The sequence below is a fragment of the Accipiter gentilis genome, chromosome 14, assembly GCF_929443795.1.
Source record: "Accipiter gentilis chromosome 14, bAccGen1.1, whole genome shotgun sequence".
In the NCBI taxonomy this organism is placed as follows: domain Eukaryota; kingdom Metazoa; phylum Chordata; class Aves; order Accipitriformes; family Accipitridae; genus Astur; species Astur gentilis.
The window spans coordinates 23,846,724-23,874,372 of NC_064893.1; the positions used below are offsets into that span (position 1 = coordinate 23,846,724).

Sequence of the window (27,649 nt, forward strand, 5' to 3'; positions counted from 1 at the left end):
TGTACATAGAATTCCCTGTACTCTCTGACTGACAGAAAAATTTTTCATTTTCAAGATGCTCCAGTCGGCAAAGAGGGAAGGATTTAATATCTTGTGACTTAAAATTCCTTGTTTAGACTTAATTTTCAAGGAAAACAAAACAATGCAGAGGTTGGTACTTTGCTTCTTCCTCTGCCACATGAAAAAAAAACAAACCCCAGGAGAATATAGGACACCTTTTCATCATTTAAGTAACAACATAGCAAACCACAACTTCAGTGTTATTTCTACAGAGCCACATCATTTCCCCCGCCCCTTACAATAAGGAGGAGAAGAGTTGCAGTGCCCAGTAGGATACGATGTGGTGGATCTTTTATGGACAGCATCTTAGAAGAGAGGAAGAAATTGGTTTAACCACCAGGTAGAATATATGCAAAGTCCTATTTGGGTGGCAGTGGTTTCACAGCAAATGATAAAAGCTTGTACAGTCCTGTCTCAGGAATGTTTTTTCCATATTTAATGTTTTTTACAGGTAACAAGGAAATAAGAACAGATAAGAGAGAATACCAGTTCTCCCCAGCTGGTAGAGGTAGCTGGTCTCTAGCAAAATTGCAGAATATACCCAAGGTGCACACACACAGCACAGACACTGCTTATTTTGTGTGCCGCTCTAAGCCACCTGGCTGAACAGAACAAGTTCCCAAATATGTGTTCATGAAAAATTCTCCTCTTCCTCTCAGTGTTGCATATTTCTAATATATGACCATCAAACAGTGATTTCTTAGGCCATAAAAAGTCCCAAAAAAACCCAACAAGAGTCTGAACAAGTGTCCTACAGCTCAGCAAAACAGCCCAAGCTTCCCCACTTCCCTTCCAAACCCACCTGTTTACATGGCTAACACAGAACTCAAGATTGCTGTCAACTGTTTCCATCTGCTCTTTGCAGAGCAGCTATACTGCAGCATAAGGCTGAGCACCCAGTAAGCTGTTTCTACCTGTTCTTGTTGCTGCCATGGGCAAAACAAAAAATAAGGAAGGATTTAATCTCCAAAGGAAATTTGCGGTAAAAACTTCAAGGAACAGAGCAGAAAGGATGGGCTCTAGAACAGCTGTTTCTCAAGGCCTCAACCTGTAAGCACTAGATGTTCTACGTGTCAGAAAAAGTTCAGGTTGTTGTAGACTATGCATTACTTAACAGGTGCATGACACAGACAATATGAACTGTTACTATGAATGGGTGTGGATAACCATTCCACCTTGCTCTGCTGGTTGTTGCATCAGTGTAACTTCATTTCCTGAAAAAAGGTGTATGCTTCATAGGTGAGCCCACCCAGTTGCCAGAAAACCCTCTTTGCATCAGAAAAGTGGTATTCAGGTCTGCCCTTAGACAAGATCTTTATTATTATTATTTTCAGAGTTATTTGCATAACAGCCATAAAATAATAAAATTACACTGGTAGGAAAGTTTGCAACTAATGCCTGTACTGGTTCTAGTTTAATGCAGAAGAGGGGAGTCTCTGGGAAGCTGCCAGCAATAATGTCCTCCTGCACGTTAAGCAAATAGTTTGTTTCCTCCACAGGAGACAGATCAATACTCAAGAAACAAAAACAAAACGAAGAAAAGCTAAAAGCTTAGTCATGTAAATCAGGGTGGAGGAAAAATGAAAGAAAACTCCTCATTGGCATTCTACAACTTCTGCAGACCCCCATGGCCCATTAGCTAATTTCTATTAAAACACACAGCTCTAGAATAATAAATGCCAGTGGCACATTTCTAAAGGTTTGTGGCAACTGAAGTAAACATGTCCCTGTTCCCAGGACACCAAGAGACAGAAAATTAACCAGAGGTTAACTGGGTCATTAGCTAGAGCACAATATAGGTCACTGCAGATTTAATTTAGTTTGTATTCAGCTAAAGAATCAAATACAGCAACCAGTTCTCACAGCAGGAAAACAAGTAACTTATCAGCATGTTAACGTATCTTGGATACCAAGGCACCAAGTCTGTCATTATGATTCATACCACTTTTAACTAATTTCACATTATTTTGATGAAACAAAGTACAGTATATACACACATGCATACAATTTCAATGGTTCTGGATGCAAGTATGCAAACACACACAAATACAGAATATTTAACATTATATACAGTTTGCCTTCCCCAGCCCCCCCCTTTTTTTTTTAAACACTGGAAAATATTTAAGTGAGCTTTCCCTCCCAAAACAGGGCTGGGAAGGAAGTAATTAATACATGAGTTTAAACAATGTTATATGGTTTAAGAAAAAGCCCAAAACATTACGTTTCAATGAGAGTTTGATCAGGACCTAAATAACAGACATGTAAGTATTTTGCTTCAATACAGACTTTTATGAACAAAGTACCTCAATGGGTCTAACAGGAGGAGCCCAATAATCCAAACATTGCAAGAATTGGCAATATTAAACAGACTAAATATTTAGGACCAGTTTGTATCCAATAGTTTTGCATCATTTTAGGAAAGTCTGCACTAAAGAAGAGGGTTCAGAAAGATGGCATGAATTATCAAGAAAGCTGTTGCTACATCAGGTTTAATTAAGAGACTACCAGCTTGGTCTGTTAGGACTACTAAAACTGCCTTAATTTCCATGGCTGCTATAATGTTTGTAGCTAGTCTCCTGTTCTTAACACTTTTTCCTCTTTTGTTGCTGTGTAAGAAAAAAAATGTCTAAAGCGGCTGCAGACAAGATGCACTAGTAATTACACATAGAAAACAAACATAAGTAGCTGAATGTGAGAGTGTGTGAATAAAAATTTTAGGTGTAACATGTGGCACTAGAACTTTGATGTAGATATGAACTGATTGTTTTCCTTCAAAGAGGCCATCTTAATCTGAAATACTACCTTTTCAATAAAAGTAACAAGCAGGTGTAAAAATCCAGTGTCAACAAACTCCTACTCAGTCTAAAATCCAAAGTTAAAATGAAAAATAAGTCAAAGATAAATCAGGACTAGACTTGAGAATAAGTTTAGTGACACAGGTATGGTATTTTGATGCAGACCAGTATCTAGTGACCTCAGCACCTGCAAATAATTTAAAGTACATCAGCAAATCACAAGATAAGTATTTCTTTACCAAGAATGACTTTGAGAATTAAACAATTCTGCTTGAATATTTTAGTTCCATCTAAATTGCATTTTTTAAAACTGCATATAATTAATCAAGACCTGAATTACAGAATGAGAAAGCAACAGTTCCTTTTGTTCAAACAAGGCATTTTTGCACATAAACACAAGAACTTCTCTTGTTCAGGAAGCGTCAGTTGAAAGGGGGGAGGAGAAAATCCTCCATTACCTTTAATACTGAGGTTTCAGACACTTCCTGTTCAGCATCCAAAGGAATGATTTTTGCACACCCCAGCCAAGCATTGGAGCAAACCTATTTGGTAGTCCAGTCCTTCTACCTCCTTGTAGCTTTCCAAAGAGCCATTTCCATTTACAGCAGCTACCTTTTCTACTTTAGCTGTGGATATTCTCCCAGCTCCCTTTCAGCTGAATATCCCAGGTAGCATCTTTCCCACACCAAGATTTCCCCCCACACACCTGGAAATCTCCCAGTGGCTCCCCATACATAAAAATCCCACACAAGCACATACCTCAGACACCTACCTTAAACATATTCATCTCTAATGTTACAAGTCCTTGAATTCAGACTATAGTCTTAGTGGCACACAGGCATTGTAAGTCAGAATTTGAAGTCCTGGAATGAGATCAGCAGACAGCAGTGCTGTGCACTGAGAACAGTACAGACAGCAGGAAAGACCAAAAGCTTCAAACTGCTTTTTGTTCAAGTCCTTTCACTCCAATCTCCCTTTAAATTCTTGCAAAGTTTATTTTAAAACATATCTAGTTTTACCTCCAAAAGTTATATTACTGTTTTGCAATAGCATGTGTTTAAGAGTCTTAAAATTGTCGCTCCAATAGTCTGATTGTAGCAACTACACCATTGGGCTTCATGATATCTTCTCTATTCCATATTCACTATACTAGCATTACCATTCTCAAGCATTTGCATTCTGGAACGATCAAGTATCCACTTGATTCTTTGTATTTATTTTGCACTGAATTCTTAAGTTATTGTTATCAAATTTCACTAAATTATCAGTCTGCAGAATACAAAGATCTGCCTGAAAATTAACAAGGCATCTCAGCTAATTCTTACCACAATTAGCTGCAACAACTCAGAGAAGCAGCTTAACACCATGTAAAATTTGGCTGTTACTGCTTTTGAATGTGAACATATTTTCTTCCTATATAGACCCACTGGTAGTAAGTAGGGCTTAGGTCACATAATAGCAAAAAAAAAAAAAAAACAAACCAAACAAACTCCCCTCCCCCCCCCCAAACCTACCTTGTAAACATTGAGAAAAAGGAGGAAATTGAAACAAAGTTAAACTGAATCATAATCAAGCTGAATCTAGATCCAGTAGCCACACATAACTTCACAATGAAACAAACTAATTACTATTTCTCTCTAACTCATTGTCTCAGATGAGTAAACTAAACTAAAGATTAGAGTTAGAAAGGGTCTGGACAATTTCTTGGAAGTATTGTAGTCATTTAGCAGATTTTGGCATTTCTGTTCCTATATCTTTGCTCTTAACAAAAATCACGTTAAATTCAGGGGGCATTATTACAGTTCAGTACACCATTACATGTTCTGCTGGAGCTTCCCAAAATCTGTACAATTTTTCCTCCTTCTACAGTTAGCATTGCTTACAATACATGTAGAGAAACTAAAGGCGCCCTTCGTGGTCTGAGTGCATGAGCTTTAACTAATGGCAGGTGGTTCTTACAGGCAGAACAATGTTAAATCAAGCACCCCACCTCCTTCCTTAAATATTATTTTCCCACCTGTGTCCCAGTATATAAGCTTTCAAAACTATAAACAGACCAATTCAATTTTCATCTAAACCATTCATAGGAAAAACAAGTGTAGTGTATGGTTTTGGTATTTTCCCTGTCTTAGAAATATTAAAATAGGCTAAGATGCATGTTTTCAGTGACAACACTTGAATCCTCAGATTAAAGATTAATAATGTATCACACATGGTGATGAATGCATGATTCATGAGACACACAAACAGCAAGTTCTATTTAAAGCTTTGTATGGCCATGAATAGAACACTAAGATGTATACACTGGAAGGTAAAATGCAAGATGTGCAATTTGCTAGAGAAAAAACCTGCCTGGATATAGATGCAAGATCATGTTTTGCACAACAAAATGTCTGCACAGCTAATATATTAACAAACCACTGCTCGAAAACATAAAGCTGTCAAGCAATAGTCCAGTATTAGACAGCAGCCATACTTAGTGTCAGAGAGGATTGCATATAATTACAAATGTAGACTGCATTGCTGTTTTGTGATTTTCTTAAAGCTCCACCCGCTACAAACTAACCAAGATTTAAAAAACCTGATCTCATGAATCACTTAATTCTATCTTGCACAACTGCAGAAAAGCTCAAAAATCTGTACCTAAGCAGCCCAAAGAACAAAAGCAAAATAACACTATCTGGTTTATGCACTTAAGTGTCATGGATTTCAAACAAAATGTGTTGCTTTGCATTTTTTTTTTTTTAAAGTAAGTTGATCTTAAGGTCTCGGAATGGGATGAGATGGAATAAACAAATAAATAAAAACAAAGCAAGAACTTCAAGACTTTTTTTTTTTTTAGTTATCTACAGTAAGGTTTTTCAAAGCTTATTATAAGCATGAAGCTTTCCCAGAATTCAGAGACATACAGCACCTGCATTAGGAGTTTGTAAACCTAATATTTTCCTTCTCCACTTTTTGCAGAGCTACAGGAATGTGGCTCAGGAATTCTCTTGCTGAAACTCACATCAAGATCCTAATTAAAAAAAAAACAATTAAAACAAAGAAAAAAATCAATAAAGTCAGTGTTTAGCTAAACTAAGTTCCGTAGTGCTATCCAATCTAGCTTCATGACCATATGAATACAAAATTTCTCCAGCACCGGGTGTCTAGAGCAGGTGATGTGAAACAAAATAGCATTTAGACATCATAAGTTCCACTAACAAAATCATCACCCTATTCAATAAGGTTTCCACACCATATGCTTTAGTGTCATTGTTTGCAGTTTGGTTTTCCCCCTCCTCCAACAGGTGATGTGGAATGTTCAATAATATCTAAAATTTATGGCCAATTAAATTATGTTTCTAAGCCAACTTTTCATAATACAGTAGTAAATCACCCTGTAAAGCCAAGTTTATAAAAAGGCTTTCTGGGAAATTAGTTTATTAACTGCTTCAGTTCTTTGCCTATTAAAGAGTCAAAGAATCCTCACCATATTCCACCTTGAACAATATCATCTTCACAATATACCAAACACATTCATAGGTCATCAGATAAGCAATTTTAATTGCTGCTTCTTCTGAATACAAAGTTTACATGGAACTCAGAATATATAGTTTAAAATTAACAAGTCGGTTGGTTTGTGGGTTGTTTTTTTTTTTTAAAAAAAAAACACCTAAGTCACAGAGAATCTTTAGGATTCTTCCTTCATCTGAAATTTTATCTTTCAAACTGCCATTTTTCTGACTAACAAAGAATTTCTTTTTTTTTTCAGCTGCTTTCTTTTTGTTTTTCTAAACAATCTTATTCTAATCACAGTTAGTCAACTACCTTGAGATGAGTTCCCTTCTCTTCCTAACACCTTACTGATCCTTACTCAATGAAGGGCTCAGAACTATGAACTACCACCCAGAAGGCAGCTTCAGGAGTTTTTGTGAAAAGCACAATCCAAACACAAACGCTCAGAAATTTTTAAAACAGTAAACCAGGTTCAATTTAGTGAAAAGATACATCTATAGGCAAAGAAAATCCATCAAGGATTATTAATTGCAACGGTGTAGGCACAATACAACTTGTAGAACTTGCTGAGCCAGAGAGACTTCTCAATACCATACCTCTCTATGTTTGTATTCTTCTTACACACTCAAGTGCCTATTATCGGCTGCAAGCAGAGATAAAACACTGGGCTTGACAGATCTTTGTGACTGCCTTTCTGTGAGAATGAGAATGCTGGATTAGACCAGAGTGTTATTTATCTTCAGTGTCCCCAGTACTACTTTTACTTTTGAGATTCCTAAACAGATATTTGCAAGTAGACCAGTAAAATACATGACAAGTTATTTTCCAATTTATGTTTAAACAAAGAGGTACTCCATTGTTCAAATTACGTTATCACCACCTTCAGTATATGCATGATAGTATTGCTTATAAAACCATACCAAAATACAAAGTCTTGAAACAGTTTTCTTGAAACATCATTGCCCTAGTTAGTAAGGCAGAAATGGCTAATGTTCCCCCCTGTCCCGAACTGCGCAAGTATGAACACAGCATGCCACAACAGTCACTTTCCTAGCTACCTCTCTTCTTTTCCTATCATTTAAAGGGACCAACTACTTAGACATTGTCACACAACAAGTTATTCTAAAGAAGCAAAGGCAAATTAAGTTACTCAGGTAGAAGTCTACACCTTGACATATCAAAAGAACTCAGAGTGAACTACATTGTACTGAAAGCAATTTTGATCTCAGCCTTATATTTTCCACAATTTATGTGCCAAGAATAGGATTACTGTAATCTAGTGATCAAATCCTAATTTAGAAATAAAATTACAAGTTCATATCTGCAGTAAACAGTTTAATCTTGGAACTCTGTTTAAGGCTCCTACCACAAAGAAGCTGACATCTTCAGAGGTTTCCACCTAAAATGCAAGAAGTTTTCTATCAGTGGTTTCTACACAACACAAGCTTACAAAGGAAAGAGGATAATATACAAGTAGTTCAACATTTTTTTCTTCAACAAGAGATAATATAATGGAACAAGGAAACTCAAGACTATTTCCTTCAGAACACGATGCAACACTAAAGACACATTTAAGCAGCAGAAGTCTGACAGTTACTCTTCCTAAGGCTACTGTAAGAGCAGCAACAGAATCTGGGATCAAAAGTTCAGAGGAAGTTACTTCCTCAGCTGCTGGTCTTTCCCTCTGTGTCAGCCAAATACAGAAGGTGAATACAATAAACAACTTCTTGAACACTGTTTTGCAATGTCATGGGCTATTCTAGGTTATAATCTCTCTAGAAGTAGCCTGAGATGACTCAAAATAAATTAAGTCTAATTCAAAGAGGACAATATTTTTGGCTTTTTTTTTCCCCCTCCTCCTCTCCCCACAGATGATTCATTTCTTCTGATTGATTCCTCTACTGAAAACGTTTCTTCAGCTTGTCAGAATAGTGAAGTGCTGGATTACACAATACAATTTTCCGGGAAGCTGACATATGCTCAAACATTTCATTATAATTGACTTGGACTTAACAAGCTTAGTTTGTGTTGTGCAAAATAAATCAAAACTAGACAGATCATTTTCTCCTAGCATATAAGGAAGGGATGAGGAGTAGGAGAAATCAAGAGTATAGAAACTGGCATATTGTGGTTCAGTGTTTTTAAATCCTGATCTGCAAATTGGTTTAGCTAATTCTAACTGAGACTATCTCATCAGCAAAAAAAATGAAAATAAAAGTGTGATCAACAGTCAAATGAACTGAGTCACCAAGACAAATCCACAGAGCGGATTTTTAAAAAAATCAACGTCTGGAATATATTTTAAAAGAGACCAGATGTTTGAAAGTCATTTAACTGTCTTTACCTATGAAGCTTTCAAATTTTATTTCAGGTTTGGGTTTTATTGTTCCTTTTAATTCAAAAGCATAACTAGAAATTCACTTAATACTACACCACATAACTTCTGCATTCCTTGGGATTTGTAATGTACGTGCTAGACACCAGTGTCAACAAGATACTTAAAATTATATGGTTGACAAACACATGTCTGTAAGGACAATCAGCACGCTGGAAAATTAGGACTGTGGTTTAGGTTACTTTTAAATCAACATCACTTTCCAATAGTTTGGAATTTGTCAGATGTAGAAAAACGAATCAGCTTCTTAGTTCACTAGACTGAACCCTGACTGTAACTTGCCTTTCTTTAAGATTTTAGTCACACACTGTTTCTATTACACACTGCACATTAAGAATTAAAAGCATGGATCACTGTTCACAGAAGACAGACTAATGTTTTATTACCCATCATTGATTAGATCTAGAGGGGATTCCTGAAGAAACTGCCCAATCCATCTAGCAATCCCAGGCATGCCCAGCTACACTGAGCCATTCTGGCCCCTGGTTTTTACCTGTTCTTTAAACCTCCAGAGGTTTCAAACCTCTTTCAAAAATCTATTCCGTATTTGCAAATAAGAAGCTCTTCTAACTATCTAGCTTTAATCTCTAGTGAAACTTAAGGCCATTATTTCTTGTCCTGTTTCCAATGAATGAGGAAAAGATTATTCCCTTCCTCTTTACAATATTTGATGCATCTGAAAATCCATGTCTAGCCTCAGTCTTGTCCTTCCTAGACAAAACACCAGTTTTTAGTCTTTCCTCATAGGTTGCATTTTCCAGGGCATTTGAGCATTCTTGCTACTTAAACCATGTCATCATGTGTGCAGAAGCGGTCCCTCACTACCAGAGTAAAAAAAAAAAAAGTTATTCTGCTATTCTTTTTTTTCAACCTTGGAGCAGCTATTGTCATCTCAAAGCTGCTAAAGAAATTAAAACAGACCATCTCCATATTGGCAGCACAACTAATTTTTAATGCTACATTTATGAAATGGTTTCACTTGCATCGTTGACGTCATCATCACTTGACTGCATTCACTTTTAAAAGTCACATTCTTCTCTAAGTCAGTATTTCCAGTTTGATTTCACTGCTCCTTTAGAAAACAAAACCTATTCTGGAATGCTTTCAGTGCAAAATAACATATATGAAAAACATGATTTATTTAAGTGGAAATTCTTCAATAACTCACTTGAATATATATCTGTCATGCACAACAAAGTTTCCAGCTGCCGCCACTTACTGTGCTTTGGCTTATGCTGCAGAGCCATCTCAAAGCACACAAACAGGACATTTTTGGATGAAAGTAAGCTGGAAGATGTACCTTAGAGGCCCATTTAAAACCTACTACAAATGTCAATTCAAATTCAGTTGAAAGGAGCAGACTAGAACTGGTATAAAGAAAAAGACCACAAAACACATAGCATGGATGTCAGGCGCTCAGCACCAACAATCTTGCTCTACAGGGCTGCTTATATTGCATTATTTAGTAATGCAGAATAGCATCTAACTACACATTAGCTGATGAAGGATGAAGCAGCTTAGCATATGCTAATATGTAAATCAAGAGCTCAAATTTAGTGTTAATAATTTCTCTGCTTTTGATACAAAGTTTCCTTGCCACAGAGGCACAGTCTCCATTAAATTTCTTCACACATGCAATTAAAGCAAGGGAGTAACCTAGTTAATCCACCACAGTAGTCACAGAAAACATCAGAAGCCTTGGAATTTCTAGCTTCACCATCTTTTCTCTCTGGGTTCTCTAAATAACTTTAAACCTGTAATGCACACATACGCGCACACCCTGCCCCCCCTCCCAGAAATTAAAATTATGAATAGACTGAAAATCCTTTGTTTTCCCTTTCTACAGGCAATGCCTTAAGTTATTAAAAAACATTCTTTCTGCTTTGAGATGTCATTCACCAGAGTTGTTGCTTCAGCTTGGCTTCTGCTTGACTGCTCACTTATAGTTCTAAAAATTCCTGTAGCGTAAAGGCAGGGCCAACAGTTAACAACTGCAACACTGCATCATACACCCAAAAAAATTTGTTTTGTTTTGTTACAGTGGCAGAAAAGACCTATTTTATATTTAGTTATCTGAAAACAAATTTAAAAATAAATCAGTTTCAAGTCAGTAGCCTCACAGTATTTTATTTTTTCAGAACATTATGGACATTATATTTTTATATGGTTAAAAAAAAAATAAAATTACTCTTGTAGACCAGTAGGCTGGAGAGAAGAAAATAAGAAAGATACTAATTTGAAGGTGGCTTAATTCTGAAATTCCATTTGGAATTGGTCCAATTTGTAGAGCTCTCTGCTTCCAGTGAAGTCAACACAACTTCATTGATATTTCAACTCCCCTCAAAAATTTAAACAGAGATATCGGATTGTATTTATTAAGTCTACAAAACACTTTAACCTGCTATTTAAGAGGCAATTCCAAGAGTGCTGAGAATCTGCAAAATCCAGACTACCTGTCTCTGCAGACCATAGCTCAGTTTAGAGATACCCAAACTAGCTCAAAGTAATTTAAGTACAGTAGCACAGATGTCTGCCAAGCAAGGTAAATGCAGAGCTTTGCTCGGGTCACTAACATAGGTACACTACTTCCAGTACTCAAGGAGTCTCGTTTGGAGCTAGCTTAGTTGTACTGCATATGCACAGGAGCTATATCTCTGGTGATCCACAGGCTAGACGGGTAAGACTATCCAAGTATCCAAGGCTAGATTCCCAGGAGTGTACAAGCAAAAGTGGGGGTGGAGGGGAGCACACAAAAAATAGCAGGGGGACACATTACAATTGAAAACAGCGCGGATATCCTCCTTCCCATTAACTGGACTTTTTAGCAGACAGCATCACCAAAATACAGAGTATTTTTGCCCTTCCCCAAGATACTCCAATGCATCTGTGGAAAATCAGGAAACAGGGTTTGAGACAGTAGAACTAACATGGGGATGCTGCATTAGATCTATGCCGGAGATTTTTCTATGCAAGGGAACTCCTCGTTTCTTGCCTTAGAGCAAAATAGGAATGGCAGGGGACTAGAAATAGCCAATCATCTGGCCTAGAGGTAATTATTTTAGAAGTATTTGAATAATAGAAAATCCAAGAATCGGACACCTGTCACTCTTAATTCAGTCAAGTTCTGCTGCTGGCTCTGAACCCACCCTAACTAATCCAAGTAAAATATCAATGACAGGAAGAGGAAGAAAAAGCCTTGCTGTTCAGCAGGAGGCTTAAAACACTCAGTGCTCAGAAACGACTGCCTTACAGCACAGTAGAAATGAAGGCTGTAGGCAAGGAAAGCCTGCCCTAGAACTCCAGAAGTTTTGAGTCCCAATTCCTAGTGGAATTCATATTGATACTTCATGGGCAGAGGTCATCTTGGCTGCAAATCAGATAGCTGGCTGTCCAAGTGTAAATATTACCCTCTGCTCATGGATGAAACTGAGGAAAATGGCATTATGCCATATTCTTGCAAAGAAATAAACTTCACCAAGCGCAATCTGGAGGCAGTCACTTTCTTTGCTATTGGTAGTATTGGCTTCTCCTGTGGCAAAGGGTTTTTGGAAAGTGAACAATGCTAAACTACCTGATATTTGAAAACAGAATCAAAGAACTTGCAAAGAAGGTGTTCATGCTTATCCTTCAGGTGCCTGTGTATTTAAGTTCTATTTCACCCTATGTAAGTTAGAGCCTTTTATGTTGTAAGATTTGTACCCAGCTAAACTGGAATCTTTCTGGCAACAATTCTGTGTCCATAAAAGCAATGGGCTGAAACTCACTAGAGCCTTTAAGCATTTATTAAGTTTTCCTGTTAATTAAGGGGTATAGGGTTTTCTGGATTGAAGAATTTATTTTATTAACACTAAGAATCAGATAGTTTAGTCTCTAAAAGACTAGATCACACTGAAAGATGACTGTTTTTAAGACAATCTCCACAGCTGCACTCTTCCTGAGACACATGAGGTACTCATACATCCTCATTAACAATGCACATATTTTTAAATCAGTGCAACAGGTATGAGAATTTCAGAAGCTACCTAGAACTCAGTCCCTCAGAACCACAGCAGAAATGCAAGTTTTAATGCCTTGAGAAGAACCAGAAAGTTTTCGTACAGGTAAACTCATGAGGCAAAATGCTTTCAGTGATAAGAGTATTGGATTTATAGCACTGCACTGCTTATCTTAACATCCAGTCATAATTATTCAATGAATGCAAGAGCTTCAGACACTGCCTCTTCAAAATTATTTTAAATAAGCCATCAAGTGATAGAAATGCAACAGTTAATTTTTTTTTTCATTGTCATAAAGGCTTTTAATGAAGTCAGCCCCATATTCTTGCATCCCATCATTATTTCGCAGATACGTCTGCCATAACTCACATATTATAAATGCAACACATTTCATTATGAAGAATGGAAACATACCAAAGAAAGTGGAATTAAACACTTTCACTGCTGTGTCCTCCACGCCATGCCATTCTCAGTCTGGGAACATCTGCCAGGTAAGCAGTAACCTAACATAATAAGACAAAGAATATTCAGAAGACAGCATCATTTTCACGGTCCTTTAGCAAGTTACCTGAGACTTCTAAGGTCTGATCCAGTTGTCTTTCTTATAGCATCTAAGAGCACCCTCTCAGAGCTATTCTGGAAGCACTCCCTTCCCCATTCCGCAAAGTCCTTGCTTTTGTACAGCAACTTTACTAATTCGGTGTTTTCAAAAGAGTCCAATTCTACAAGTTAAGTGACTGGCTGTTGCAGTAACTTCTAAGCAAAATTCAAGTACATAAACACAATCATAATACAAAAGGAATAACACGCTGGAGGTGGTCAAACTCAGCAGAGTGACTAGCAACAGAACTGGAATTAGTCTGCGGTTTGTCACAGAATGGTTGAGGTTGGGAGGGACCTTGGGAAGTCATATGGTCCAACCCCCCTGCTCAAGCAGCTGGTTTCCCAGGATCATGTATGGGTAGCTTTTGAATATCTCCAAGGATGGAAACCTCACCACCTCTCTGGGCAGGCTGGTCCAGTGCTCAGTTGCACTCAAAGTAAAGAAGTGTTTTCTTATGCTCAGACAGCGCCTCGTGTGGTTCAGCCTGTGCCCATTGCCTCATCTGTCACCAAACACCACTGAGAAGAGCCTGGCTCTGTCTACTTTATACCCTCCCTTCAGGTATTTATCTAAATTGAAGAGATGCCCCCAGAGCCTGGTCTTCTCTAAGCTGAACAGTCCCAGCTCTCTCAGCCTTAAACAACTTTGTGGCCTTTCAGTGGACTCTTTCCAGTTGGTCCATCTCTCACTTGTACTGGTGAGCACAGAAATGCATGCAGTACTCCAGGTGCAACCTTGCCAGTGTTGAGGGGAAGGATTAGATCCTTTGACCTACTGGCAACACTCCTAATACAGCCCAAGACAACATTAGCTGCTTTTACCATAAGGGCACATTACTGGCTCAACTATTGCTCACTCCTTGCTTTGAGAAACACAACAATCCACAGCTTCTAGATTTCCTAAATGTAATCTGCTTTTCAAAGAATGTAGACAAAGACTGACACTAACATCCAAGGACAATCAAAACATTTACAGTTTCCTTTAGTCAAGGATCAAAAGCACCCTAACCCTAAGAACCATATCATCCAAGCCAGGGTATGGGTGCCTGAGGTTCCATTTCTGGAAAGTCTCATGCACATTTGTGCCTACACTGAATACAGCAGCATTCAGTATCCTAAATACAGAGACAGTCGCAAAAGGAACAGAAACTCTACTCACACTTTAAAATTTTTAGTTTAGCTTCTCTGGCTTAAGAATCATCATGTGTTAAATGTAGCTTAGGAATGCTTATTGGGTTGCAATGAAGGCTGATCAACTAATGTTTGAATGGGTTTTGGACAATGACAAATGTTAAATTATTTAGTAATATTAAATCTTAAATATTTATCTACCCCTTCTTTCTATTTATCTTGTCTAGTGCCAGTTGTTCCAGGTTTTCTAGGTTGTAAATTCATGAACTGTTAATCTCAGCAAGCATAACAGCATATTTCCTTATGTTGATGTTACACCACTCCCCATAAACTTAAAAAAATGCACCTTATTGCTTCCTATGTTATACCCTGTTTTCAAACTGTTTTGTATGTTTTACCGACTGTGTAGATTGCAATGACTTACTGGAAGGGACAAAAATCTCTGTCAAGAAGTGTTTGGTTGTTTTTTTGGTTTGTTTTTGTTTGGTTTTTTTTGGGGGGAGGGGGTTGTTGGTTGGCGTTTTTAAGGTTGTTTGGGATGGGGGGGCGTTAATGAACTTTATATGTAAAAAGCCCCATAAATTCTGGAACTCTCCAACAATATTGTATTTATATGAAAAAATTCTGGCATGGCTAGTGAGCATACCTGAAAAGAATTGAATAAATAAATACATACCATAACTTAAGAAGGATCACAGACACAAAGCAGAAACTGTCATTTTGTATCCTTTCATATAATCTACTTTCAATCTAGAGTTAGGACCAGGGATGGGGGGACAGGGAGAGGGAAAGCAAAAGCAAAAGCCAAAGAGGACACAGTATACAGCTGAAAGAAACAATTAACTCCAGCATGACTGTGGCAAAATGACAGAAAATCCCAGGAGCCACTGCAGTAGATTTTTGTTGTAACAAATTAGATATCCCCTTTACCTTTCCACAACTCACTCAGTAGTCCTGTCACTGGAAGATTGCTTAAGACTCCACATGCAGACAAAACTCTGGGTTTTAAGACTGGGCCCTATGAGGAAGGCATTAGGTTTCTAAGTATTAGTAGCTCCCAATAAGCATCTTAAACACCTCAATTGCTGTCTCATGATTGCAGATGCAATGAATGCACATGTGGAAGACTAATGAAGGTAAATATATCAAAATGATAACGTTGGTACATAAGCCTTTACTCTGAGATCAAAGAGAGCAGCAACATTCAGCACACAGATGATGAAAGAAACAATTCTCGCAAGAGGAAAAGTTATTGAGCATTAAAACCTTACTGGCTGGCAAGCTGATTTAATTTTATTATTGTCTGAATCAACAAAATATTCTTACCTTGCAATGCAATTGGTAGTAGAAAGTTTCCCACTTACAGATTTTCTGTATATATACACACAGAAAAAGTCAAGTAGAAGTAAGTACTACAAAGAGTTTATTTTTCATCCAAGACAGGAAATCTGTCTTTCAACAATTCTCTTCCCATGCTGTAGCAGATTACCTCTACACACACAGGTTTCTCTTTCCTTAATCATACCAGGAAAAATTAAAGGAAAAAAACTTAAGTCCTGCATAAAGATGAAAATTTATATATGCTGAAAGGTCGGAATGGTACTAGTACCTCTTTTGTAAGACATCTTTACAATTAATATTTAAGATACTACAATGCTCCTACTCACCAAATTACTGACAAATACCACTTTTAGGTTCTTACTACTCATGTCACTATGCTGCTTTTGGCTTCAGCTAGTTTTAAACTGACTTTTCTTGATGTTATTTGCAGCCTGAAAATAAGCAAGCCCTATAAAACCAAGAAGTTGAATCTAACCTCAGGTGGTTCTGTCATATCCATCTCTCCCACCATGGCTGCATTGTCTCCATTCTATATCAGGAACATGCAATCAGAGATTCAGCCAAACAGAATCTACAGTATAAACATACTCATCCTGGTAGTGAGACTCTAAGATTGAGAAATCAGGGCTAACTGAATTTGGTAAGAAACACAAACTTAAAATAAGTCTTTCATAGCTGAAGGAATTTCATTAACACATAGAGCAGAAATACTTAAAATATATCAAAATACTCAAAAGAATACTTATTCAGAGAATTCTGTACAGAAATTTGATTAAGCAGGTAACTGATAAATGGGCAAAATCTTGGAATTGATTTCTTTTCAAACTTAACATTCACTACTGCAACTCTGCTGAACACTAATGGGGGAATATGGGGTTCCAACAAGTAACTACACTTTCTAAATAACTATATGGGAAGCGTTATATATTTACACCTCAGCAATCCAGTCAAGTACAACCTGATCACAGAAGGCTGGTTCAAAGAAGAAGGGATCACTGGAGTTCAGCCAGCCTACACCTTTGCTCCATGGGAGAAAGGAGGTACATAGGCCTCTTCTCCCTCTCTGATGTCTGTCCAACCTGTTAAACTTCTCACAAGGTTTCACAACTTCACTGGGTACTCTACTCCTATTCTTTGAAATGCAGTGTAGTAGAAGACCAAGTTCACCCCACAAATACAAACACATAGTGCATGTTCATACTGCAAGCTATGAAATATTGTAAACTTATTATAAGGACCCTGTGCTCAAGATCACTAGAAACAAGTCACACGGCACATTATCTTGTAAGAGGACAGGAGAGAAATCACAGGCTTTCTCAAAGTCTTAGGTCCTGAAGAAAGAAGGAATTCTGTTTGGCTTCTCATCTAATTCCAGGAGACTAATTCAGTCTTCCCTTATTGGGGTAATAATTATTTTAGACCACAGATCATTTTACTCCTTTCCTCTAGATTCCTCCTAGGGACTTCCTGTGTTATGTTTTCAGGATAGATCCTTAAGAGGAAAAAGTGCTGATATTGACAGATCCCAGCAATGTGTCATGAAAACCAGATCCTCAATCTCTAGAAATATAGCCAAAGACTTAAATGAGGGAAGCAATTAATTTCAAGTTCAGCTTTTAAGCATTATTGGTGTAAAGGTGTTCTGTCCATCTCCTGGTACCAAAATATCATAGGGCATACATGATGCTTTCCTGCACAAAACTTGCCAAATTCAGACTTTATTCCCATTCCCTCTTCTCCCTTTCCACAGTACAGCAAGTGCTTGTTTAAAAATCAAAGTCTTTACTTTTTTGAAGATCCTGCTGTGCTGAAGAACATTTTCTTGCTTAAAACACTTGTTTCTGAATCAGACTTACAAAGTTTGGTATACAGTGGCACACCTCAGATGCATCCGAATAACCATGAACATAACAGATTGTGCTTGTCTATTAGTTATCTTAGCATACGTCAAATTACATGCCTTAATAGCTTGGGAATCATATCCTAGAAAAATTAGCAAGAATCCACATTTGAAGAACCGAGGTAGCAGACAGTCTAGTCAATGGAATTGATTGGTCCAGTTTTGGAAAAAAAAAAAAAACAACCCACAACTAAACGCTGTTTTTGTGTTGTGTTTTGGTTTTAATTTTTCTTTTTTTTTTTTTTTTAATAGGTCTTTAATAATCCTATAGCATTGCTATTTGCAAATCTAGCTTCCAGAGAAAGGGAAGAAAGATATTGTTGCTAGCTAATCAAAAGTTAAATCTTTCAGCTATTTTTAAGTTTTTAAAAATTAACATAACTGTTATTTTAATTGCTTATAATATCTCCATTCTTGCAAAGATTGGCAAAAAGTTTGGAAGTATCTGAAAATTATTTTTGTGATTTTCAAAATGACAATGACTATCAAATCTGTCTGGTTCTTTTTAAACTGCAGTGATATTACAAGATAAAAGCAGGACAAACTCACAATTTAGTTTTATTGTTTGATAGCACAGCAACTTGAGCCATAGTTTTAATGAGATAAACAGCAGTAGCTGAAGTATGTTACTCAGTCACACTTTAGAACATTGGTGCAGAAGCTAGAAAATTTACTCATGAATTGCACTAGGTAATAAGCTACTGCAAATGCATTATATTGTTGAAGCTTTTATGTTCTGAAGCTGGCAATGTTAGTACTCTAACCTGACACTACAAATCCTTATACAGCTACAGACAGAAAGAGTAAGAGAGTCACAAGGATCATCTGAAACTAGATTAAGCCTTTCCCTAAAGCCACAGTAAATGCATTCATCAGTTAACATGCAAGTTTGTATTACATGTAGTCATCTGATGCAAAGGGACTTAATATGTGAGCCCCTACTTTAATCTCTTGCATAACAGCTGATTAAAAAAAGTGAACTAAAGCTGTTAATAAGAAAAACATAAGACAGACTCAAAGTTATCCAGAAGATTATAGGAGGAGTTAACTGAGGCTACAGCACTTTTCTACAGTACACTGCTGCAGTACTTGCTTAACAAAACCAGGACAAATCCCAGTTCAACAGCAGTGCCTGAAAGAAAGAGACATCAAGATATGCATTAGAGTATGTAAAATAGTCTCTAGCATTCTTTACAGATGTGAAAAGAATATGCTTAGAGGGGAACATTTTTGTCTTGCCAGAGGACAGATTTCCAAAGGATGATATTTACATTTTTCTACAACCTGTAATTTTCTCATTTATCATTTGTCAGGGCCCAAAGACCTTTCACTGCACATAGGATGTTTGTATATGTCTAATGATGCTTTCACCAAACAAATGTCACAGTCTGAATGAGGAAATCAGTTAATATCGCTGATATTGCTAATTTAACACCATCAATATCACACTGTGAACAGCTACAGAACCTACAGGGTCTTGTATCATAGCTAAGCTCTATTGCTTGCAAGTCTGATCTCCAGCAGACAGCACTGAGAAGATAACCCATGCAAATATCACATGCGAGGAAATTCAATAAAATTTTTAAAGATTGCTTTGATTCTGTAGTTAGACTACCAGACAAGTATGACTAAAGACAGATCATTTGATAGAGATTTAGAGGCACTAATTTGAACTCACTTATCTACACTCCTACAGCTGCCTCCACTTTTATCAGTGTGCTAGGATTTGAAGCAGTAAGGAAGGAATCCAAGTGGATCACAAAACCATTGCATCATGGTATTTCTAGATGTACAACAAGATCCAAAGATTTACCCAATGAATTAGATGGCAGAAAACACATTACAGTATTGTCTTCAGTTGCTGCTATGCTTTTTCATCCTTCTGTATGCACAACTGAATTATATTTTGTAAAGTCATTTGCCTCCACACGTTGTCTATGAAAAAAGCTTTCTAAGAGCAGAACCATCTAATTTTTCTCTAAGCCACTGAAGTCTTCTACATGCTCCCTCTGACAAAGAAAAGATGACGTAAAGGAGCCAGATTCTTTAGAAAGTCCTTCACATGCTGCTGGTACTGGAACATAGGGGAAAATAAAACTTGATGAAGACTAAAAGGTAAATTATTTTAAACAGAATTAATAGCATTCAAACCCAATTGTGTGTGGAATGTACCCAAAAATAAGGGTGGGGGAAGAGAATTGCAAAGCAATTTGCAACATCAGGAGCTAGTAGGTTCAGGATGATCATTAGGCATCCATCAATAACAGGTACTTCCATTAGCCTGTTTAGTAACAGATACATATAGAGTATTTTCATTAAAAAAACAAGTTGATAATTCTAAACATTACAGTCAGTGACAAAGCTGGCTTTTTGTTCTTTCCCTACCTGAAGGCACAAGCTGTATGTTGGTTGGAAGACCACAGGGATGGCAAAATTAGTGATGAATTTGACTCACTGTGTAGTAAAGTTGGGGGGGGGGGGGGGGAGGGGGAAGAAACAAACACCAAAGACACACAAAAAAAAAAATCACAGAGAAATGCTCTGGAACCAAGGCATTACTAAGCAGTGACAACCATTCAGAACTTGCCTCATCAAACTTGTTTGAGCTCTTACCTGAACAAGTTGACTGAATATCTCAACAGTGCAGAGACAATTTTATTAGATTTCACCCTGGTTTGCTCACCTAAGTCGACTCTGTGTAGCTTTAATTTTTGTAATACATACAAACCACAGTGAAATCTCTTAAATTTAAATACATCAATATCACAAGAAACCAAGCTGAACAGCTTCTTCAGAACACCCCAAACTGAGGTCTGAGCCAAAGAAAGCAAACAGTCCATTAGGTAACCCATCCAGTTTTGTACTAGTCTTTTCTTATCATGCACCTTTCGCTGAGAGAGACCTTTGTCTCCCCCAAAATAACAAATCTCTAGAAACACCCATATTCCCAACAACTGACACTCAAAGTACATATCACATGCCTGCCACAGAGAGATTTGGAAGTCTACATTATTAAAAGGATTTCAAATCCCAGCATAATGAAGGGATAATGCTCCTGACACAGCACAATCCAGAAACAGTCTGCACCTTAAGAAGCTCTCAATTTGCTTCATACATACATATAATCCCAATTTTCTCAAATACTTGTGATATTTCCTCAGGTGCCCAAGGTAACTTATGCTAAAGAAACAAGCTGGAACAAGAACAAAGCCCTAAATTTTCAAAGTATATCCATTTTTATGTTTTACTTTTTTATACCAACCAATATGCATTTTTTTCCCCAATACAGTAATATTATTTCCTGGATCAAGTTCAGGAATATAAACTAGATGTTACCAGGTTCATCAGAAGTGACTTTAGGATTAAAGAGATTCATTCCTCAGACTAAATAAAGAGGAAAGAAAGAAGGTACTATACAAAACAATGTATTGAAATGCCTATTTAAACACTACTTAGAGAAAAATAAAGATGACCATTCATACTCCTTACAGCAGTCCTCTACAAAGTCACTGGGGGTTGCAGGTATATGACTTATTAGAAGAGCACAAAGATTTTTCTTACAATTACTGGAAAAGACAGAAATGGACATTTAATACTGCCTTGTTCACTACCCATAAACTTAAATTCAGATGTCAGGATCTCGTCACTATATTTAAAAAGTGAAGATCCATACATTTCGTTATTACTTTTGGCGTGAGATACCTTCACACCAAAGTTGAAAATTAACACTATAATAACAACGCAACATAAACTTGTTATTACTTTTCACTAAGACAAAAAGGGAACAGTGGAAAAGAAAGAAGGAAACTCAATGATAAAGCCTTGTGAAAATCAGCTGATGTTAAAATCCTTCATTTTTTAAGAGTCCTACCAAGCATTTGGTGTGGGAGAAGGATCAGAACTTCAGTTCTTAACGTGTGCACTAAGCTTTATGGTTTTGGTACTTCAACCTTCCTTAGAAGCAAGCTGCAATTTCCAAGACTGCATACTCTTACTCCTTTCACAGTCACAGAAGTAAAATGTGTTGGCTTTGGAATCTTAAATTAAAGCTATAAAAACAAAACAACAAAAACCCCACCCTAAAACACACTTCTGTCTTTTTGACCTGTGTTCTTCCCCTCCAATGAATGGCAGTAACAACACTGCAAAGAAGGATGCATAAAGAACTTCATATTGTTGGCACTTCAACCACAGAGAAGACAGAATCCAGAAGAAAAATATTAAATCTATAAGCAGCTCTAAGATAATCCATATAACAGGTCAGTTGATCAGGACTTGCAGATACTAAAAACCTACAAGAAGTTTTGCTTATTCAGTTTCCAGCTTGTAAATAACATCCGCTTCTGACATATTTCAGCACCTCTAAGATGCACAATCTTCCTTTCCCAAATAACATGAGAAAACACAAGTTCTTAAATACACTGAAACCATCTATTAAACTGGGTAGTCATACTCAATGACTGTCACAGAGATGGTCAGAACTGTCAGATCACTGCAGAACCATTGTTTATAGTACTTCCTACCTCAGGGATCAATAATTCCAGCCCTTCACAATGATTGCTGCCTGTCTAAGATCTTCAAATAAGGCAGGGAATTCAATTGCTTTCTTTTTAGGAACTTGAAATAAGGTGCTGCCTATTTCTAAATGGGATGTGTTTCTGGAGCAATGAGACTTCATCCAATATTTCTGGTATTTCTTGTGAGGTATTGATATTTACATTTGTTTCCCCATCACCATAAAGTTATTGCCTTCATTTTAGAATACTATATGCAGATTAGAGACAACTCTGCAGCTTAATAGATACATTTTATTTTTACACACTCTTCCAACAATCCATTAAATACGGCTAATTAGTACTAGTGGTTACACTTAAAAACTTCTATTTCACCACAACCTTCTTAAACTCACTGAACTGTAAGCTGCTATCCTGATTTTACCATGGAAGGTGAACCAATGCTAGAAAATATAGGCAGAAATACAAAATAACAAACTAAAATCTAGAATCAGCTCATTGCAGATACTAACTACATAAGAAACTTCTACAATATTCAAAGCAGGGAACACAATATCACTGCTATAATGTGACCAGGTTGCAGATGTCAACATGTCACTGTATATATGTCTTCATTATCAAATCATCATTTAGTTACTTCAGTTCATTGTGCATAAGTTTAGATAGTAAAAACATTTGATGTAGGAACTGTATCTGTGTTATAAAGGTTCCAAGTGTAAAATAGGATGTTGTAAAACTAAATAAAGTCCTACCTGCTTTATGAATCTCATTCTGCTTTAAAGACCATTTCACCTGAACAAAGTTTCCTACATTCTGTTGTTGGATCTTTCAAACTAGTTAATTTTGTTCAGTGTCATTCTATTCTAAGCACCAAAACAAATTTCCTGCCACAGCCAAACTGCAGAAAGATGACATTATTTCAAACACTAAGTGGAAGTTTTGCTCACCAGGATTTGGAAAATAAGAACACAGATATACACCCCTGTATTTTTACATATACACACATACATATATACACACACAGAGAGGTGAGTCTAGGTTAAACTGTTGAACTATTGCATTCACTTAATAAAAAAAAATAATAAAAAAGAAGCCTTACCCACAAGTGTATACACAACTGTGCTAATACAGAAAATAGAAGTTTACATTTAACTGTGATACAGACCACTGTAGACACTAACACGCAAAGATCACATAAATCTGTGCATGAGTGATCCCTGGGCAACCACACAATACAAGCATACATTTCACATATTACGAGAACACTAGAACTCAAGTACAACTCCTTACAAGAGGGAAGATAAAAATTTCTGTTTACTGAGACATTCTTACTGCCTCAGAAGCAACACTCCTTTGGACACTGCTTCTTGCTGAAGACCTTTACACTTGCAGCAACTGTATTTTTAGAAAGGCATAGTTATATCTAGTATTAAGACAAGCCTGGAGTAACATTTTTATGGAATTCAGAAATATTACACATCTTTTCTCCTCCTACAGAGGTCAACCACCAGTTAGCTGAAATCCTCCATTGTCAAACTTGCATTATCATTCCAGAATTTATTCCTATGTACCATTTGGGTGAAGAGTGGGATGGGATTTTGAGGACATGCAGAGGAGAGGCAGTTAACCAGCAACAAACTATATTGAGAAATTCAGATGATTTCCAAAAGTTAAACAAAACTCCAAGTCTGTAAGAGACTAATATTAATGGGGGTGGGGTGGGGGGTGGGGGGGTGGGGAACAAAGCAAAACAAAAAAAAGAAACCAAAATACACTCCACTTATTACAGCTTTTCAGGTTTCAAATTAAAGCATGGCTCGGACTGGAATGAACCCAAGATATTCACAAAAACATGAGCTTACTGGAACATCCATTTTTATATCGGAATGTAGGCCTGTATCTCATTCTCCAAAATGTCCGCTCCAGCCTGAGAAATTAGCCCAGCACATTGATAAAAATGAGAATGTGTTCTGTCATGGATACTGCAAGGGACAATTTGAAAGGCAGGTCTTATCTGCTCTTCACGGAAATCAGCAAAGGAACAGAGCATTCTTCATAGAAGTATGATCAAAGGCATGGAGCATTCTTCATAGGTGCATAATCTTACCAACATCTTTAACCAAAATTCTCTGATGGGTTTGTAGCAGTTCTTGATCTTACTTTTACTCTATTCTGAACTTCACAGTGAGGCTATGTCTTCAGGTGGCCAAGGAAAGGATGTTGAGAGGAAAAAGGAGAAAAAAAATATTGTGTCTCTCTGAGGGGGCACAACTATTTGGAAAATATATTAATCATTCTGTGCTATCTACAAGACAGCAAGAAATTAGAGCTGTCTGGAATTCAAATTAATTACTTCTAAAAACAATTTTGAAGGGAAGATAAAATATAAATTCACACCCTTCCCCGGTTGTAGAGTTCTTTGAGATATTGGATATTAAATCTAGCATCTCAAAACCTTGCATCTGCTATTACACAGCAAAAGTACTTGATTTATTCCATCACCTTCTTTCTCATTCGCAACAGAGAAGGGTCTTATTCATATATCTAAATCACTTATATTCACAAATTTGATATCACCAAATCAATTGGAATTTCTTTTTTGTAGATAAGCAGCCATAATTCTTCTCACTTGGGATCCTCATAACAGAAATGCTTGGAAGGAAGTCACAACACTGGAATACATAGACTTTCTTAAAACATACAGAGCCATAGCAAAGTATCATCTATTCCAACTTAACATTTTGTTTAAGGAAATAATATTAGCTACTCAGGTAGAAAAACTACAGACATTTTCCTAACTATTTAGGAAAAACAATGGAGGATCTAGTACTGAAAGACCAAAGTAATAAAGATGGTTTTATATGGCAAGGGCAAACATTTTCAGCCAGAAATTACCTGAAATAAGACTCCTTGCAAGGAATCTAAAGCAAAAAAAACCCAAAACAAACAAACAAACAAAAAAGTGTTACATAGCCAAAACACAAGCACAACAAAAAGGGGTTTTTGCAAATGACAAAGTCCAGGAAAAAAAATAAGTACATTAAATACTTTGAGAATAATACTGTATTTTCTGAATGACATTAAAACAAACACATAAAAAACCTTCCACATTCAAACCACAAAACATCTATAGTGGGAAAACCCCACCATGCCAGGAACCTTGCCTTTAATTCCATGATTTGTGCTGAAGAGAGTCCAGAGTTCACTTGAACTCCCTAATACAGATTAAAAATAAAGCTGTCCTATTTATACTAATATTTTGAGTGTTTTCCTAAATCTCTTTCATATTCCATTTCCACACCCACCAAAACCAAGCAGAACAGTTGAGGTAAAATTGAGAAACACGGCAGGGGGATTAGTTTAGTTTTTGAGCAGCACACTTAAACTCCTAAGTTTCACTGCTGCAGGACATGTTATGAAATGCAAGGATCAATCAAATTCTATGAAGAAGATTGACTTGGAGGACTCTCATAATATGTTTAATCAAAACAACATCCTTACGTGTGTCAGTTTTACTTCCCCATAATGAGAAACTCAAGAGAAACAATGAACATTAGCAGTGACAAGCTACAGCAGAATATCTTGATGTAAACTCATTAAAATTATATTTGGAGACAAAAGAAGGAAGGAGAATTGTTATGCATATAGCTAGCAGTAAAACAATTACTCCAGTTGCATCCTTTAGAGGACTCTTAATCACATTATACTCTAGTGCCTAAATTCTTAAAGCATGGCTCACCATACTTTACATCTCTCACATGCATGGAGCATAAAAGCTATTGGACTGCAGATTAATTTCGGAATGCAGCTGACACCTAACCAATTAAGGGGCTTTTCACAACTACTGTCTGGTGGCATAAGAAGACATTCACCGTTAGTAGCAAAGACATTACTTATTGCCACAGTAAAAGTGAAGAAAAAACATCATATTTTCCTCAATAATTTATGGTTTTAATCTATTGACCTTAACATTGGTCACAGAAAAGCAGGAGCATATATGCATTCATTCACGTTTGCAGGTTGGAGAAACCAAGGGACATGACGCGGACACTGCACCCCTGCACGGTCTCACATCCCTACATTACGCTTTAAAGGAGAACAAAAAAAAAAAGCTAGTTAGAGACCTACCTACAGCTCTACCACGTCTATGCCTGGAGCTCTGCTGCCTTGCAGTGCTGTTGAACAGCCCAGCAGAGGACTAGGGACCAGAAGTTTTTAGCAGAGCGCATGTTATTTTCCAGCTCAGCCACTGCCTTCACTGCGTGACCTTGGGCAAGTCACTTCCCCCGCATCTGCGCTCCCCACCTGACAGTCTCCCCCTCCGCAGAGCACCGAGGATGAAAACCCGGTAATTATTCACCGCAAGTGACTCTGCGCCGGCGAAGCCGAAGCTGGAATAGAAGGCGGGGGGAGGAGGTTGGGAGTGGGGGGTTTCCTCACTTACAGGTGATAAAAATTTCCCTGACATTGATTCAGCCTCCCGCCCGGGGGAGGATCTCCCTCCACACCTTCCCTGTTTTCCTACTGTACGGGTTAAACCGGAGGAGAAGCCGGCAGCTCCGGCTCGCCCGCCTCAAGCGCACGCAGCAGCCGGGCTGGCCGAGCCCTCCGGGCCTCCCGCCCCCACAGCCAGAACCCTCCCGGCGGCCCCAGCCCGGCTGCGCACGGAGGCGGCGATACTTACAGCACCCGCCAGGCGGAAAACTCACAGGTGGCCTAGAGCCGCCGGCGATCAGCGGCTGAGAGGCGACCTCCACCCCGGGAAGCCGGTCGCCTCAGCACCCGCGCGGGAAGGGAGCAAACTGAGGTGGGGGCGCTGCGCTCCGCTCCCCGCCGCGGGGCCGCGCAGCTCCGGCCGCTGCTGTCGCCCTCCCTGCGCGGGGCCGGCTCCCTCCCGCCCTTCCTCCCGCCCGGCTCGCGCCGCCGGCCAATGCGGGCCGCGGCGAGGAGCCGGCTTTAACCATCTGTTGCGAGGCGCCTCCTCCAAGCGCTGCCGCCTCCCTTGCCGGGGGGCTCCCGCCCAAGCACCCCGCCGAGGAGGTGGGGAGCCAGGAGAAAGCTTTAGCCCCCCCCCCCCCCCCCCCCCCGCAGGAGCTCTCTGCCCTTCGCGCCCTCAGGGGCCGCCGCCGTTACCCGCCTCCCCTCCCCCACTCGCTTCAGGATCGCCGCCCCCCGCCCCCTCAGGGCTGGCGCCCCTCACCTCAGCGCTCTCCTCTCCGCACCCTCTACCCCTTTCCCCCGCAGCACCCCTCAAGTCCCTCCCTAGCGGGTGGGCGCCTTCCCGCAAGCCCCGCCGCCGCTGTGGGGTGATGGACGAGGAGCACGGCTGGGGGTGCCCTGAGAGCGCTGCGGCGGCACCCCAGACAGCCCCCTTGTTAGGAGTGCCAGGTGGGGCAGCGAGGGTGTGCCTGTAGGGG

The 27,649-nt window shown here is 38.4% G+C and overlaps 1 protein-coding gene across 4 annotated transcripts in view; it reads right to left on the bottom strand.

Annotated features, from left to right (window-relative positions):
- The window catches only part of SULF2 (sulfatase 2), a 165,360-nt gene extending 138,246 nt beyond the window's left edge, over positions 1 to 27,114 (bottom strand). For 2 of the 4 annotated variants that reach the window (XM_049816417.1, XM_049816412.1), the window contains exons 1-2: positions 26,917 to 27,114; positions 13,158 to 13,246 (exon numbers count right to left, since the gene is read on the bottom strand). The gene's annotated coding sequence lies outside the window, so the exon portion shown is untranslated. The remainder of the gene's footprint in view (positions 1 to 13,157; positions 13,247 to 26,916) is intronic. The other 2 variants (XM_049816415.1, XM_049816414.1) reach the window with 2 other exon arrangements.
- Positions 27,115 to 27,649: the final 535 nt, after the last annotated feature.